This window comes from Eumetopias jubatus, unplaced genomic scaffold (genome assembly GCF_037043125.1).
Source record: "Eumetopias jubatus isolate StellerSeaLion01/CBP00866 unplaced genomic scaffold, mEumJub1_p1.0 scaffold_7, whole genome shotgun sequence".
In the NCBI taxonomy this organism is placed as follows: Eukaryota; Metazoa; Chordata; class Mammalia; order Carnivora; family Otariidae; genus Eumetopias; species Eumetopias jubatus.
In genome coordinates, this window is record NW_028274813.1 from 29,353,519 (window position 1) to 29,368,919 (window position 15,401).

Here is a 15,401-nt window from a genome sequence, read left to right on the forward strand (position 1 = left end):
TTAAAATATGTCTCTAATGGTCAGTAAATATAATTACCCTCAGCTCCCCCGAGTCCTCTATCTCCACCACTCAGACTCCTTCCCCAGAATTCCCACCAGATATCTCCCCACTATTCAGCAACTGACGGCTGAATACTAGGCACAATCAGAATCTTCCAGGCACGGTTCCAGTAGGGCCAGAGTCATTGATCAACACCCTCCCTGTACAGGCTGTTGGATGTTCTGCCATCCCGAGCTGGTTAATATTAGCTACTGTGTTTTATATGTTCTGACCCATTTCTCCTGGCGATAATATGTTAGTTTACCTACAATACACAAATGGTCCTATCTCATGTTGGCTATTAATGAAATTTCTAGAATAAGGATTCTGTTTTACCACTGATATGCCCTTAAGTTTCATTAGTTATAATCAAGGATGGGGTAAAGAATTAAAGCAAGAAGATCAAAGTTATCATCTGGCATACAGCGAATTTTCCTCTGGAGAGTACTGTGATGCAGAAGTACAAACGATATTAATATTCAGCGTTCAAACCGTGTAGAGGACAGAGTCTAGGATGGCCCTCAATGATCCCCACATCTTAATATTCATGTGCTTGTGTAATCCCTTCCCCTTGAGGATAGGTAGGACTTGTGATTTGCTTCTAACCAATGGAATATGACAAAGGTGATGGGAATGCCACTCTGTGATTACATTATGCAGAACTATAACTCCCATTTGCCGGCAGACTCTCTTCCTTGCTGGCTTTGACGAAGCAAGCTGCCAGGATGGGGAGGCCCATTTGGCAAGGAACTGAGGGCTTCTCTGGCCCACAGCCAGCTGGAACCTGAGGGATCTCAGTCCTATAGCCCTATAGGAACTGAATCCTGCTATCAACTACATAAATGAGCTTCGATACGGACCCTTCCTTAGCTGAACTTGTAGATAGGACCCAGTCCTGCAACTTCGTCATGAGAGCCCCTATAGCAGAAGATTCAGTAAAGCTGCGCCCAGATTCCTGACCTACAGATATTAGCAGATAACAAATAGGTGTTGTGTTAAGCATCTACGTTTGTGGTAATTTATTACACAGAAATAGATAGCTAACAGAGTTGGCAAATGTGTTTTGGTTGAAATGTATAAATAGGCATGTATACACATACATACACGTGTAAATTTGTGTACACATACAAAATTCTTCAACTAATAAACTCTTAAGAGGTGTTCCCTGCTCAGTTACACTCAGATTCAGGGGAGAGAAGGAAGATTTTCCTTTGCTTGTATAATCTTTTGTATTATTTTAGTTTTGTCGTTGTGTTCACATTTTTATAAATTAAAAAAAATCTAGCTTAAATGTACAATAGATTTGAAACCCTTTTGTTCCAAATAATATAATCTAGCCAAGAAAATATTTTTACTTTTAGAACTTCAATCTTGTACTTCTACCTAGAACAAGATTATTAAGCCAATAAAACATGAGTCTACTAGTTCTGATGCACTAGCTTTGCAAGAAAGGGAACATCAAAGGGCTTGCCTTGCTGACCTCACAGGGAAAACCTTAGGCGTGCAGGGCAGGGGTGTGCCTTATTGAAGATCTCAAACTGTGTTGGGGAGGGGTGCTGTGGTTCACCTCTTGCTTTTTCAGATGATGCTTTTAATCCCACTTGGCGCCTCCCTCTGAGCTTCCCCTGTAAGAACAAGGGGCAGATTTGCAACATCGTAGATGGAAGTAGAGGGTATTATGCTGAGCGAAGTAAGTCAATCAGAGAAAGACAGGTATCATATGACCTCACTGATATGAGGAATTCTTAATCTCAGGAAACAAACAGGGTTGCTGGAGTGGTGGGGGGGTGGGAGGGATGGGGTGGCTGGTTGATGGACATTGGGGAGGGTATGTGCTATAGTGAGCGCTGTGAACTGTGTAAGACTGTTGAATCACAGACCTGTACCTCTGAAACAAATAATACATTATATGCAAAAAAAAAAAAAAGAAGAAGAAGAAGAAGATAGCAGGAAGGGAAAAATGAAGGGGGGAAATCGGAGGGGGAGATGAACCATGAGAGACTATGGACTCTGAGAAACAAACTGAGGGTTCTAGAGGGGAGGGGGGGTGGGGGATGGGTTAGCCTGGTGATGAGTATTAAGGAGGGCACATACTGCATGGAGCACTGGGTGTTATTTGCAAACAATGAATCATGGAACACTATATCAAAAACTAATGATGTAATGTATGGTGATTAACATAACAATAAAAAAATTAAAAAAAATAAAGTGACAGAGGCAGAAAAGGTTAAAAAAAAAAAAAAAGAACAAGGGGCAGAAGCTGGGTTCCCACGGATCAAGTCTTAGACCAAGAGGTGGCCCAGATACAACATCCGGTAGCAGCGCCCCCCTAGTTGGATGCAGAAAGCTGACTGGGAACTCAAGGTGGGGCAGGTGGGTCCATTGCTATCTTCTCCTTTAGGCCACTATACCCAATAAACATTCTCCCTTGGGCTGGCTCAGTCTGTAGAGCATGTGACTCTTGATCTTGAGTTCAAGCCCCACGTTGGGTATAGAGCTCACTAAAAACAAAACAAAACAAACAAACATAAAACAACAAACCTCCCTTAAAAATACTCTCCCTTTAAAAATGACTTATTCATTTGAAATGTGCTAGTGAATTGGTAAGGAATTGAAATAAATTACTGAATCTAAAGCAGTGCCCAACAGTTAAAACAGTACCTAGCAAAAAACACACGCAAAATGATCCGGTGAACAAATGAATGAATAAGAATCAAATGAGTCCAGCTACCAGCCCTCAAAAATTGCCACCAAACATTAGGTAGAGAAAACATTCAGAATAAACTGAGAATATCTGAGAAGGAAGAAAATAGAAGAGTGGAGCCCGGAGTGTGAGCACTGCCCTCCCCCCGCTGTGTCCTGCCCTCAACGGGTCCGTAGAGAAGTGCACTCTCTCCTTATAGCTTTTCCAGTCATGAGATGGAACCCTTCTCACTGATCATTTTTTACCTCGAGCCTTAGGAATAGCTCCTGTGCTTCCTTAGTTAGGCTTTTCAAACCTCCCTCCATCTTCGGTCTGCTTCTGAGACCTATCACAGACAGGCTCCAAGGAGACACCTGGCTAGCTAGTGTCACCATGTCAGAGGTCTTCCTCACCCTGAAAATTCCTCCTGTGGGAAGCTCCTGAGTGTGTGAAGCAGTGTAACCCCCTGTTCTCTCTTGCACTAAAAATCTGCTGGTCTGTATTCAGGATTAGCAGTGGGAAAATGAGTACCTAGAGAAAGAAGTTTGCAAATATAACAAATGCCCTTTAATTTCCACTTTCCTGCAAGTCTTTGAAAGTAAGAAACATAGTAAAAGAAACACAGAAGGTCTGATTTTGATGGCAGGAAGAATAGGAAGTGGCAGAGAAGAGGGACTTACCTAACCAATCAGTGAAAAACCAGTAAGGTATGGTAAGGTCTGTCCCTGTCTATCTCTGTCTGTCCCTCTCTCTCTCAAAAATGGGGATAAAAGGAGGGGTGGTTTAAAGGGACTTGCAGAGGGAAGTCAAATTTTCAAACACTCAGACTAGTTATTGCAAAGTAACTCTAGCATCTCCTAGCGTACGTCCCCTATGGAGTTTTGATACATTTAGTAATACCGGGAGTTCATAAAAAGGGGTTTTCTAGAACGTGTGACAAATTTATGTCAGTGCATTATTACACAAAGCCTAGCAGGGATTCTCTGAAAGGGTTTTGACTTCCAAAATAACAGCATGTCCACAGAGAACAGGCCCTTTTTGGATTGGTGCTGGGGAACCACACAATGCACAGGCACCATGGAGTGTGAGTCTGAGCAAAAATCTCACCAAGAGGAGCCCGGACTGGCGGCTGGCTGCCTGGTCTCCTCACACTCATGGCACATCCCAACACAGTTGCTCTTTTCAGCGGTATTTTCAGAAAACGAAGGGCTGGCATTTGTAAACATGTTGCTTGGGTGGAAAGATGCCCATGCACAAAGCAAGCTGTAAAAATCCGTGCAGCACATTTTGCCAGTCCACAACAAATAAAAGCAGGGCCCCAAAGGAAGCCCAGCAACACTCTTGAATTGTGAGCTAAGTGAAAGCTATCAGATGTACAGCGTAACTACCTGCAGCTGGGGTGGTGGAGACCACACTGCTCGTGCCAGGTAAGGCGGGATTAAACCCACTGCTGCCGCCCGCCACATTTCCCCCTGTGATGCAACTACTGGACTGCTTTATTCCTCCTTCACACTCTGTTTCCTACAAGTGAATCCACCTGCTGGATCAATGTCCCCCAGAAAGTCTTCCTTGCATCTCCAGGCTGATGCACATACATGCTGTGTCTCCTTGCCTGGGTCTGACTCATGTTCTAGGCTTGGTGAACAACCCAAATGGAGCCTGGCTTCTTGGATTTTCTATCCTTGGCACTGTGTTCTTGGCTCCTTGTTGGCACTCACAAAGTGGTAGCCAAGCGACCGCCAAAACAGCGCTCCTTAGACAGGGGACATGGACCTATAATGCACCCCCGCTTCCTGGTCCCACCCCAGCCCTAGTTGGTTGCTGGTGCCATGTCATCTTTAGAGGTTTGCAAATTGACCCTGAATTTCAGAGCAGAAGATAAATGACGACAGTCACAGTCAAACGCCACCTTGTCAGGCCTATTGAAAAATAACCTGAAACATGTTACCTCTGTTAAAATTGTAGAATAAAGTATGATTACAAATTCAAGTGTCATGGGACGCCTGGGTGGCTCAGTTGGTTAAACGTCTGCCTTCAGCTTGGGTTATGATCCCAGGGTCCTGGGACAAAGACCGGCGTTGGGCTCCCTGCTCAGTGGGGAGTCCACTTCTCCCTCTCCCTCTGCCTGACGCTCCCCCTGCTTGTGCTCTCATGTGCACGCTCTCTCTCTGTCTCTCAAATGAATAAATAAAATCTTTAAAAAAAATTTAAGTGTCATGATTTATTCAGAATGTACCTGTACTACTCAAGAGTTATCACCCTTCATCTCAATATAGACCAAAAAGAAGGAAGGGAAGGGAGGGGAGGGAAGGGGGGAAGGAAGGAAGAAGGAAGGGAGGGAAGGCTAAGTCATGAAATTTCCCACCTCTGATGAAAGAACACTTAGCACATAACTGTACCATGCCACTGTGTAACTAGGAGCTGCTTGCTCAGGCTTTCTGTGGTTCGGTATCCTCATCTCTAAAAGAGAAAATCATCCCTGTATCAAAGGTTTGTGTTGAGGATTTAAGACGATCCACTGGAGGCAGCTGACACAGAGATGGTCTTCAACGCTGCATTCTGGGTTCCCCCCCACCCACCACAGCAGGTCAGGCAGGGGTTCAGTGCCCTCCCTGAGCAGCCAGAGGAAACAGTCCCTCTGAGGTGTACTGGATACAGAGAGCAAAACAAATGACCTGCAGATCAAACAACAGGTTTCTTTTTACTTCCACAGAGCAGCACAGCTCTGAAACCCCGTGCCCAGAAGAGGGAGCGCTGGATACCGCCTTCCCCCCTCCCCACTCCTGGGCTGTCAGTTACTCTCCTCAGAAAATCTCTTTGCATAAGAAAGTATAAAACATTACAAACTAAAAGGCAGGCTGTAGACAGGGAGGGCAGGTGGACCCTGGGAGAGCAGGAGTTGAACAATCAGCTTGCTGCCTAGAATAGGTCATTTTTTTTTTCTTTCCTAAAATCTTCTTAGGTGATGAACCACCACCACATGGGACGTTTCCATCTTATTTACCTCCCCCGTTACCCACCTTCCTCCTGCCACCACCCTTGGGAAAAGGTGAAGAGTCCCTCTTTCCAACGGCATTGGAACAGAAACAGTCTCTCCCTATCCTCAGGTAGAGATCTCAAAACATCTACAACTGCAGAACCCAAGCTTTTGGAGCCTGCCTTTCTCCCAAGAACTCCAGCTTTCTAGGAGTTACTATGAAGGTATTCAGTTATAATGGTTCAAAGCAAACCCTCACTAATTGCACATTCTTGTGGGAGTCCAGTGCCCTCCTCAAAATTTCTGTACACTCCCGGAGGGTTTACAGTCTCTGGCACCTGTTGACTTTGATCTGCTGGTCCCAATGAGTGTCCATTTGCATTTTACCTCCTGTCCTGATGCTCTTTTGCCCCCTCATACTAACTCTAATGAGGGAACCATGAGAGTTTTCATCTCCCAGAGACGAGTCTCTAGTTACAAGGCAGTCTTTTATGAAGGTTTTGGGGAATGCAATGGGCAGAGGTCACACCCTAGCCAAGTTCCACAGACCCTGCTGCCCTGGCCCCCACCTTCGTAACCATCTCCCGGCTGGGCTGAGCTCCTCACTTACCCCCGCTCCACACTCTCATCCCATCGCACCTCACCTCTCTTCTCTCTGCTCCCCACAACTCATAAAATTCCCCCGATTTCACCATGCAGGGTAATTCTGCCTCATCTCTACTCAGAAGGATTCCCTCCAGACAGTTCGGTGGGAAACAGGCAGGGGTGGGCTCCACTGCTCTCCCAACTCTGAAAAGACCATCAAAGGTGTTTTCCTCCATAAAGGAAAGAAAAGGTTGAGAATAAATCCAACCCTTCCCTCGAATGGGAAACAGAAGAGCAATCATTTCTTTTTTCCCATATAGCGGTTGTCCCCCTTTCCTAGTACACTCATTAGGCATTTTATGCTAGTTAATGTAAATTAACAATGTCAGGTATGCGCAAGTGCCAATTATGGACTATATCACAAAGTTTTGATTCTTGAAATCTTGATAAATAATTCACGTCACTCAAATTTCCATAGCAGCATTCTGCTCTGCTATTAATCTTGCCCTTGAGTATATTATAAAAACACAGCGGAATAGATGAGATAAAGAACAAAGGAGATGAAGAGATTTGAAGTCAAACATCCTGGCTAGCGTCTCTCCCTTCCCATGGGTTTCCCACAGAACTTAAAGAACAGGAGGAGGGGCGCCGGGGTGGCTCAGTCGTTAGGCGTCTGCCTTCAGCTCAGGTCATGATGCCAGGGTCCTGGGATCGAGCCCCACCTCCCTGCTCGGCGGGAAGCCTTCTTCTCCCTCTCCCACTCCCCCTGCTTGTGTTTCCTCTCTCCCGGTGTCTCTGTCAAATAAATAAAATCTTAACAAAAAACAGGAGGAAAACAACGAAAACAGAAGCGCCATCATATAGTATAAGGAAGGACTCACATTTTGTTTTTCTCATTTATTATCCAACACTCTAGTTGGTAGATATGGTCAAATAGTTTCATTCAAGCAAGGCTGGCCCTAAACAAAATTCTTCGTCAAAGGTATCATTCCTCGGCACTCCTGTAGTTTTGCTAATTGCTGAGGTTGGAGGAGAAGGACCTAGAATGATGTTCAGAAACTTCATGGACCTAGACTAATGACTTCACCGCAGTGTCTGTGTTGAGCCCCCGAAGTCGTGGCACCCCTGTGGAAGATCCCACTTGGCCTCTTCCAAGACTGGCTCTGGCATCAGAATTGAGAGATACAAGCAAATCTGGGCAGGCAGAATGACACCAGGGATGCATATGTACAAAGGTAAGGCCACGTAAAGACACAGGAGAAGGGAGTCATGTGGAAGCCAAGGAGAGAGGCTCAAGACTCATGGATTCTTTCATAGTCCACTGTGACAAAATTCCATGAAACAAAAAAAGGTCTGTGTCCATTCGCATCACCTCCCCTTTTATTTTTGACATTCTCTACTCCTTGGATCCTTCAGAGGCTGAAAAGTAGGTGGTCGTATTAGTTTGCTAGAGCTGCTGTGACAAAATACCACAGACTGGCTGGCCTAGACAATAAACATGTATTTCTCACAGTCCTGGAGGCTGGAAATCCAAGATCAAAGCATTGGCAGGTTTGGTTTCTTTTGAAGCCAAGGCCTCTCCTTGGCTTACAGATAGCTCCCTTCTCCCTGTGTCTTCACATGGCCTCACCTTCATGGGCACACATCTCTGGTGTCATTCCGTGTGCCCAAATTTCTTCTTCTTAGAGGGATACCAGTCAGATTGGATTAGGGCCCAACCTAATTTAATCACCTCTTTAAAGGCCCTATCTCCAAATACAGTCACATTCTAAGGTGCTGGGGGTGGGGGTGGGGGTTAGGGTTTCATCATATGAATTTGGAGAGGAATACAAATCAGCCCATAATAGTAGTCCAGGTAAATCATCTATCAACAGAAATGAGTCTCTCTCTACTTGACACCACCGATGTCCCTTTCCTCCCACGTGTAATCCAACAAGAGGAATCATTTGTAAACCAAATAGTAGTTCACTCCTGGGGCATTTGATCACTCTTCTGTATATTTATTAGTTTCCAATTTTATATGTTGCTTTGATGGTGAGGGGAAAAAGAAATAGCTATAATTCTGCCTTTATCAAAGCACACTAGATTTGTTAAAATAACTTACATTTTTGCACCTGAATTCAGTGTGCTCCAATGCACAATATAGGCATTGCCAGTTGCCCAGGGAAGTGGTTTAGATTATATCTAAGCTTTGGACAACATTTACCATTTACTAAATACCTACTATTTCCCAGGCATTACTGAGCTCTCTGGTACATAGTTAAATAGGTCCTAGTGCTCACCCATGAGTTGGCTCATCACCTAAAGGGTAAAAGACACATGCATAAAGAGCTACAATGTGATAAAAAATAATTTCATAGAAGAGTTTATATTAATTTAAAATTTTTTTTTGATGTAGTGTTCCATGATTCATTCTTTGTGCATAACACCCAGTGCACCACGCAGAATGTGCCCTCTCTAATACCCATCCCCAGGCTAACCCATCCCCCCACCCCCCTCCCCTCTAGAACAGTCAGTTTGTTTTTCAGAGTCCATCATCTCTCATGGTTCGTCTCCCCCTCCGACTTACTCCCCTTCATTCTTCCCTTCCTGCTATCTTCTTTTTTTTTTTTTTGTTAACATATATTGCATTATTTGTTTCAGAAGTACAGATCTGTGATTTAACAGTCTTGCACAATTCACAGCGCTCACCATAGCACCTACCCTCCCCAACGTCCATCACCCAGCCACCCCATCCCTCCCACCCCCGACCACTCCAGCAACCCTCAGTTTGTTTCCTGAGATTAAGAATTCCTCGTATCAGTGAGGTCATATGATACATGTCTTTTTCTGATTGACTTATTTCACTCAGCATAACACCCTCCAGTTCCATCCACGTCGTTGCAAATGGCAAGATCTCATTCCTTTTGATGGCTGCATAATATTCTATTGTGTATATATACCACATCTTCACTATCCATTCATCTGTCGATGGACATCATGGCTCTTTCCACAGTTTGGCTATTGTGGACATTGCTGCTATAAACACCGGGTGCACGTACCCCTTCGGATCCCTACATTTGTATCTTTGGGGTAAATACCCAGCAGTGCAATTGCTGGATCATATGGTAGCTCTATTTTCAACTGTTTGAGGAACCTCCATACTGTTTTCCAGAGTGGCTGCACCAGCTTGCATTCCCACCAACAGTGTAGGAGGGTTCCCCTTTCTCCGCATCCCTGCCAACATCTGTCGTTTCCTGACTTGTTGATTTTAGCCATTCTGACTGGTATGAGGTGGTATCTCACTGAGGTTTTGATTTGGATTTCCCTGATGCCGAGCGATGTTGAGCACTTTTTCGTGTGTCTGTTGGCCATTTGGATGTCTTCTTTGGAAAAATGTCTGTTCATGTCTTCTGCCCATTTCTTGATTGGATTATTTGTTCTTGGGTGTTGAGTTTGATAAGTTCTTTATAGATTTTGGATAATACCCCTTTATCTGATATCTCATTTGCAAATATTTTCTCCCATTCTGTCGGTTGTCTTTTGGTTTTGTGGACTGTTTCTTTTGCTGTGCAAAAGCTTTTTATCTTGATGAAATCCCAAGAGTTCATTTTTGCCCTGGCTTCCCTTGCCTTTGGCGATGTTTCTAGGAAGAAGTTGCTGCGGCTGAGGTCGAAGAGGTTGCTGCCTGTGTTCTCCTTTAGGATTTTGATGGACTCCTGTCTCACGTTTAGGTCTTTCAACCATTTGGAGTCTATTTTTGTGTGTGATGTAAGGAAATGGTCCAGTTTCATTCCTCTGCATGTGGCTGTCCAATTTTCCCAACACCATTTGTTGAAGAGACTGTCTTTTTTCCACTGGACATTCTTTCCTGCTTTGTCAAAGATGAGTTGACCATAGAGTTGAGGGTCCATTTCTGAGCTCTCTATTCTGTTCCATTGATCTATGTGTCTGTTTTTGTGCCAGTACCATACTGTCTTGATGACGACAGCTTTGTAATAGAGCTGGAAGTCCGGAATTGTGATGCCGCCAGCTTTGCTTTTCTTTTTCAATATTCCTCTGGCTATTCGGGGTCTCTTATGGTTCCAGTTCTTTGAAAAAATGGATGGTATTTTGATGGGGATTGCATTGAATGTGTAGATTGCTCTAGGGAGCATTGACATCTTCACAATGTTTGTTCTTCCAATCCATGAGCATGGAACGTTTTTCCATTTCTTTGTGTCTTCCTCAGTTTCTTTCATGAGTATTTTATAGTTTTCTGAGTACAGATTCTTTGCCTCTTTGATTAAATTTATTCCTAGGTATCTTATGGTTTTGGGTGCAATTATAAATGGGATTGACTCCTTAATTTGTCTCTCTTCTGTCTTGTTGTTGGTGTATAGGAATGCCACTGATTTCTGTGCATTGATTTTATATCCTGCTACTTGACTGAATTCCTGTATGAGTTCTAGCAGTTTTGGGGTGGAGTCTTTTGGGTTTTCCACATACAGTATCATACCATCTGCAAAGAATGAGAGTTTGACTTCCTCCCTGCTGATTAGGATGCCTTTGATTTCTTTTTGTTGTCTGACTGCTGTGGCTAGGACTTCTAATACTATGTTGAATAGCAGTGGTGATAGTGGACATCCCTGCCATGTTCCTGACCTTAGGGGAAAAGCTCTCAGCTTTTCCCCATTGAGAATGATATTCGCTGTAGGTTTTTCATAGATGGCTTTTATGATATTGAGGTATGTACCCTCTATCCCTATACTCTGAAGAGTTTTGATCAAGAAAGGATGCTGTACTTTGTCAAATGCTTTTTCTGCATCTATTGAGAGGATCATATGATTCTTGTTCTTTCTTTTGTTAATGTATTGTATCACGTTGATTGATTTGCGGATGTTGAACCAAACTTGCAGCCCAGGGATAAATCCCACTTGGTCGTGGTGAATAATCCTTTTAATGTACTGTTGGATCCTACTGGCTAGTATTTTGGTGAGAATTTTTGCATCCATGTTCATCAAGGATATTGGTCTGTAATTCTCCTTTTTGATGGGGCCTTTGTCTGCTTTTGGGATTAAGGTAATGCTGGCCTCATAAAATGAGTTTGGAAGTTTTCCTTCCATTTCTATTTTTTGGAACAGTTTCAGGAGAATAGGTATTAATTCTTCTTTAAATGTTTGGTAGACTTCCCCTGGGAAGCCATCTGGCCCTGGGCTTTTGTTTCTTGGGAGATTTTTGATGACTGCTTCAATTTCCTTAGTGGTTATAGGTCTGTTCAGGTTTTCTATTTCTTCCTGGTTCAGTTTTGGTAGTTGATACATCTCTAGGAATGCGCCCATTTCTTCCAGGTTATCTAATTTGCTGGCATAGAGTTGCTCATAATATGTTCATATAATTGTTTGTATTTCTTTGGTGTTGGTTGTGATCGCTCCTCTTTCATTCATGATTTTGTTGATTTGGGTCATTTCTCTTGTCTTTTTGATAAGTCTGGCCAGGGGTTTATCAATCTTGTTAATTCTTTCAAAGAACCAGCTCCTAGTTTCGTTGATCTGTTCTACTGTTCTTTTGGTTTCTATTTCATTGATTCCTGCTCTGATCTTTATTATTTCTCTTCTCCTGCTGGGTTTAGGCTTTATTTGCTGTTTTTTCTCTAGCTCCTTTAGGTGTAGGGTTAGGTTGTGTATTTGAGACCTTTCTTGTTTCTTGAGAAAGGCTTGTATTGCTATATACTTTCCTCTTAGGACTGCCTTTGCTGTATCCCAAAGATTTTGAACAGTTGTGTTTTCATTTTCATTGGTTTCCATGAATTTTTTTAATTCTTCTTTAGTTTCCTGGTTGACCCATTCATTCTTCAGTAGGATGCTCTTTAGCCTCCATTTATTTGAGTTCTTTCCGACTTTCCTCTTGTGATTGAGTTCTAGTTTCAAAGCATTGTGGTCTGAAAATAGGCAGGGAATGATCCCAATCTTTTGGTACCAGTTGAGACCGGATTGGTGACCTAGGATGTGATCAATTCTGGAGAATGTTCCATGGGCACTAGGGAAGAATGTGTATTCCGTTGCTTTGGGATGGAATGTTCTGAATATGTCTGTGAAGTCCATTTGGTCCAGTGTGTCATTTAAAGTCTTTATTTCCTTGTTGATCTTTTGCTTAGATGATCTGTCCATTTCAGTCAGGGGGGTGTTAAAGTCCCCCACTATTATTGTATTGTTGTCAATGTGTTTCTTTGCTTTTGTTATTAATTGCCTTATATAATTGGCTGCCCCATGTTAGGAGCATAGATATTTACAATTGTTAGATCTTCTTGTTGAATAGACCCTTTAAGTAGGATATAATGTCCTTCTTCATCTCTTATTACAGTCTTTGTTTTAAAATCTAATTTGTCTGATATTAGAATTGCCACCCCAGCTTTCTTTTGGTGTCCATTAGCATGGTAAATGGTTTTCCACCCCCTCACTTTCAATCTGGGGGTGTCTTTGGGTCTAAAATGAGTCTCTTGCAGACAGCATATGGATGGGTCTTGTTTTTTAATCCAATCTGATAGCCTGTGTCTTTTGATTGGGGCATTTAGCCCATTTACATTCAGGGGAACTACTGAAAGATATGAATTTAGTGCCATTGTATTGCCTGTTAGGTGACTGTTACTGTATATTGTCTGTGTTCCGTTCTGATCTATGCTCCTTTTAGACTCCCTCTTTGCTTAGAGGACCCCTTTCAACATTTCTTGAAGGGCTGGTTTTGTGTTTGCAGATTCCTTTAGTTTTTGTTTGTCCTGGAAGCTTTTTATCTCTCTTGCTATTTTCAATGACAACCTAGCTGGATATAGTATTCTTGGCTGCATACTTTTCTCGTTTAGTGCTCTGAAGATATCATGTCAGTCCTTTCTGGCCTGCCAGGTCTCTGTGGATAGGTCTGTTGCCAATCTAATGTTTCTACCATTGTAGGTTACATATCTCTTCTCCTGAGCTGCTTTTAGGATTTTCCCTTTGTCTCTGAGACTCGTAAGTTTTACTATTAGATGTCGGGATGTTGACCTATTTTTATTGATTTTGAGAGGGGTTCTCTGTGCCTCCTGGATTTTCATGCCTGTTTCCTTCCCCACATTAGGGAAGTTCTCTGCTATAATTTGCTCCAATATACCTTCTGCCCCTCTCTCTCTTTCTTCTTCTTCTGGGATCCCAATTATTCTAATGTTGTTTCATCTTATCGTATCGCTTATCTCTCGAATTCTGCCCTCGTGATTCTGTAGTTGTTTATCTCTCTTTTTCTCTGCCTCTTTATTTTCCATCATTTGGTCTTCTATATTGCTGATTCTCTCTTCTGCCTCATTTATCCTAGCAGTTAGTGCCCCCATTTTTTATTGCACCTCATTAATAGCCGTTTTGATTTCAACTTGGTTAGATTTTAGTTCCTTTATTTCTCCAGAAAGGGTTTCTCTAATAACTTCCACGCTTTTTTCAAGCCCAGCTCGTATCTTAAAAGTCATGATTCTGAACTCTAGGTCTGACATCATACTAATGTCCATATTGAGTAGGTCCCTGGCAGACGGTACTACCTCTTGTTCTTTTTGCTGAGGTGATTTTTTCCGTCTTGTCATTTTGTCCAGAGGAGAATAGATGAATGAGAGAACAAAATGCTAACAGGGTAACAACGTCCCCAGCAAATATACTCTATACAAATCAGAAAAGACCTGAAACCAGGGGAAAAGAAAGGGAAAGAAAGAAAAAAGAAAGAGAAAAAAAAAAGAAAGAAAAAGAAAAAGATAAAAACAAACAAAAACAGAACAAAACAAAAAAAAAAACAGAACATGATCAAATATGATCAGGCTAGTGCATAGATCAGTGCCACACACTAGATTTTGGGCGTATTTTGGTCTGTTAGAAGAAAGTGCCTCCTAAAATTTTAAAGGAAGAAAGACTTATATATGTACAAAATAAGGGCTGATACAATGAAGGGATGGAAGATGACTGTGAAGATGAAGATTATAAAAGATTTTATAAAAGGAATTGATAAGATAAGTTGTTTGAAAAAAGAAAGAAGACGATTTAAAAAAAAAAGGGGGAGAGAATGTGATCAGGCAGGAGACTAGAACAAAGCTATACACTAGTGATTTAGGGTATATTTTGATCTGTTAGAATAAACTGTACCTCAAAATTTTAAAAGAGAGAACAACTTATATATATATATATATGCCAAAAATAAGGGTAAGTACTATGAAGGGATAAAATATGACTCTAAAAATGAAAAATGAAAAATGTTTTTTTAAAAAAGGGATTGATAAGATGTTGTTTGAAAAAGGGAAAAGAAAAATTAAAAAAAACCAGTTAAAAAAATTAACTTTGAAAAACTAATGAATCATGGTAAAAAAGCCATGAATTCTATGTGGAGTATTCCCCTAGCGCTGGAGTTCTCCCGTTCTCCTTGATTGGTAAACTTGGTCTTGGCTTGCGGGCTGTTCGGGCTGATCTTCTGGGGGAGGGGCCTGTTGCCGTGGTTCCCAAATGTCTTTGCCGGAGGCGGAATTGCCCCGCCCTTGTCGGTCCAGGCTAAGCAATCTGCTGGGTTTGCTCTCCAGAGCTTTTGTTCCCTGCAAGCTGTCGGCAAGGCTTTGGAGGACGAGAGTGAAAATGGAGGCCTCCCAATCTCCACCCGGAGGAGCCGAGAACTCGGGGCCCTGCTCCTCAGTGCGCCCCCAGAGAAAAGCAGTCAATCACTCCCGTCTCCCTGGTCTCTGGCCGCACTCCGTGATCACCCAGCCTGTGACCGAGCGTTTCTATCTCTGGCACCCGACCCCGTGTGGAGTCTCCAAACCCAGCAGATCCCTGCGGTATGCTCCCGCACCGCTCCTCCCGGGGGAGGAAGGGGAGTCTCCCCAGCTCTGCCGCTTATTGGGTCCCTGCTGGAGGAGCAGTGGCCCGACTGGGCCGCGGATCACAGTTTATGGCAACCCCGAGCTGAGAGCCCGCGCCTCGGCTCCGTCTCTGCAGCCGGCTTCCCCGCTCCGATACCCGGGAGCTCTGCCGCACTCAGGCACCCCCGGTCTTTCTGTGACCCTGAGGGTCCTGAGACCACACTGTCCCGTTCCACCCCCCGCTTAGCCACTGGAGCGACATCCCTCAGCGGAGCCGGCTTCTAAAAGTTCCGATTTTGTGCTC

At 43.2% G+C, this 15,401-nt stretch overlaps 1 protein-coding gene across 2 annotated transcripts in view; it reads right to left on the bottom strand.

Moving 5' to 3' along the window:
* RGS6 (regulator of G protein signaling 6) overlaps window positions 1–15,401 on the bottom strand; it is a 557,198-nt gene that overhangs the window by 321,061 nt on the left and 220,736 nt on the right. The gene's annotated exons all lie outside the window — the stretch shown is intronic.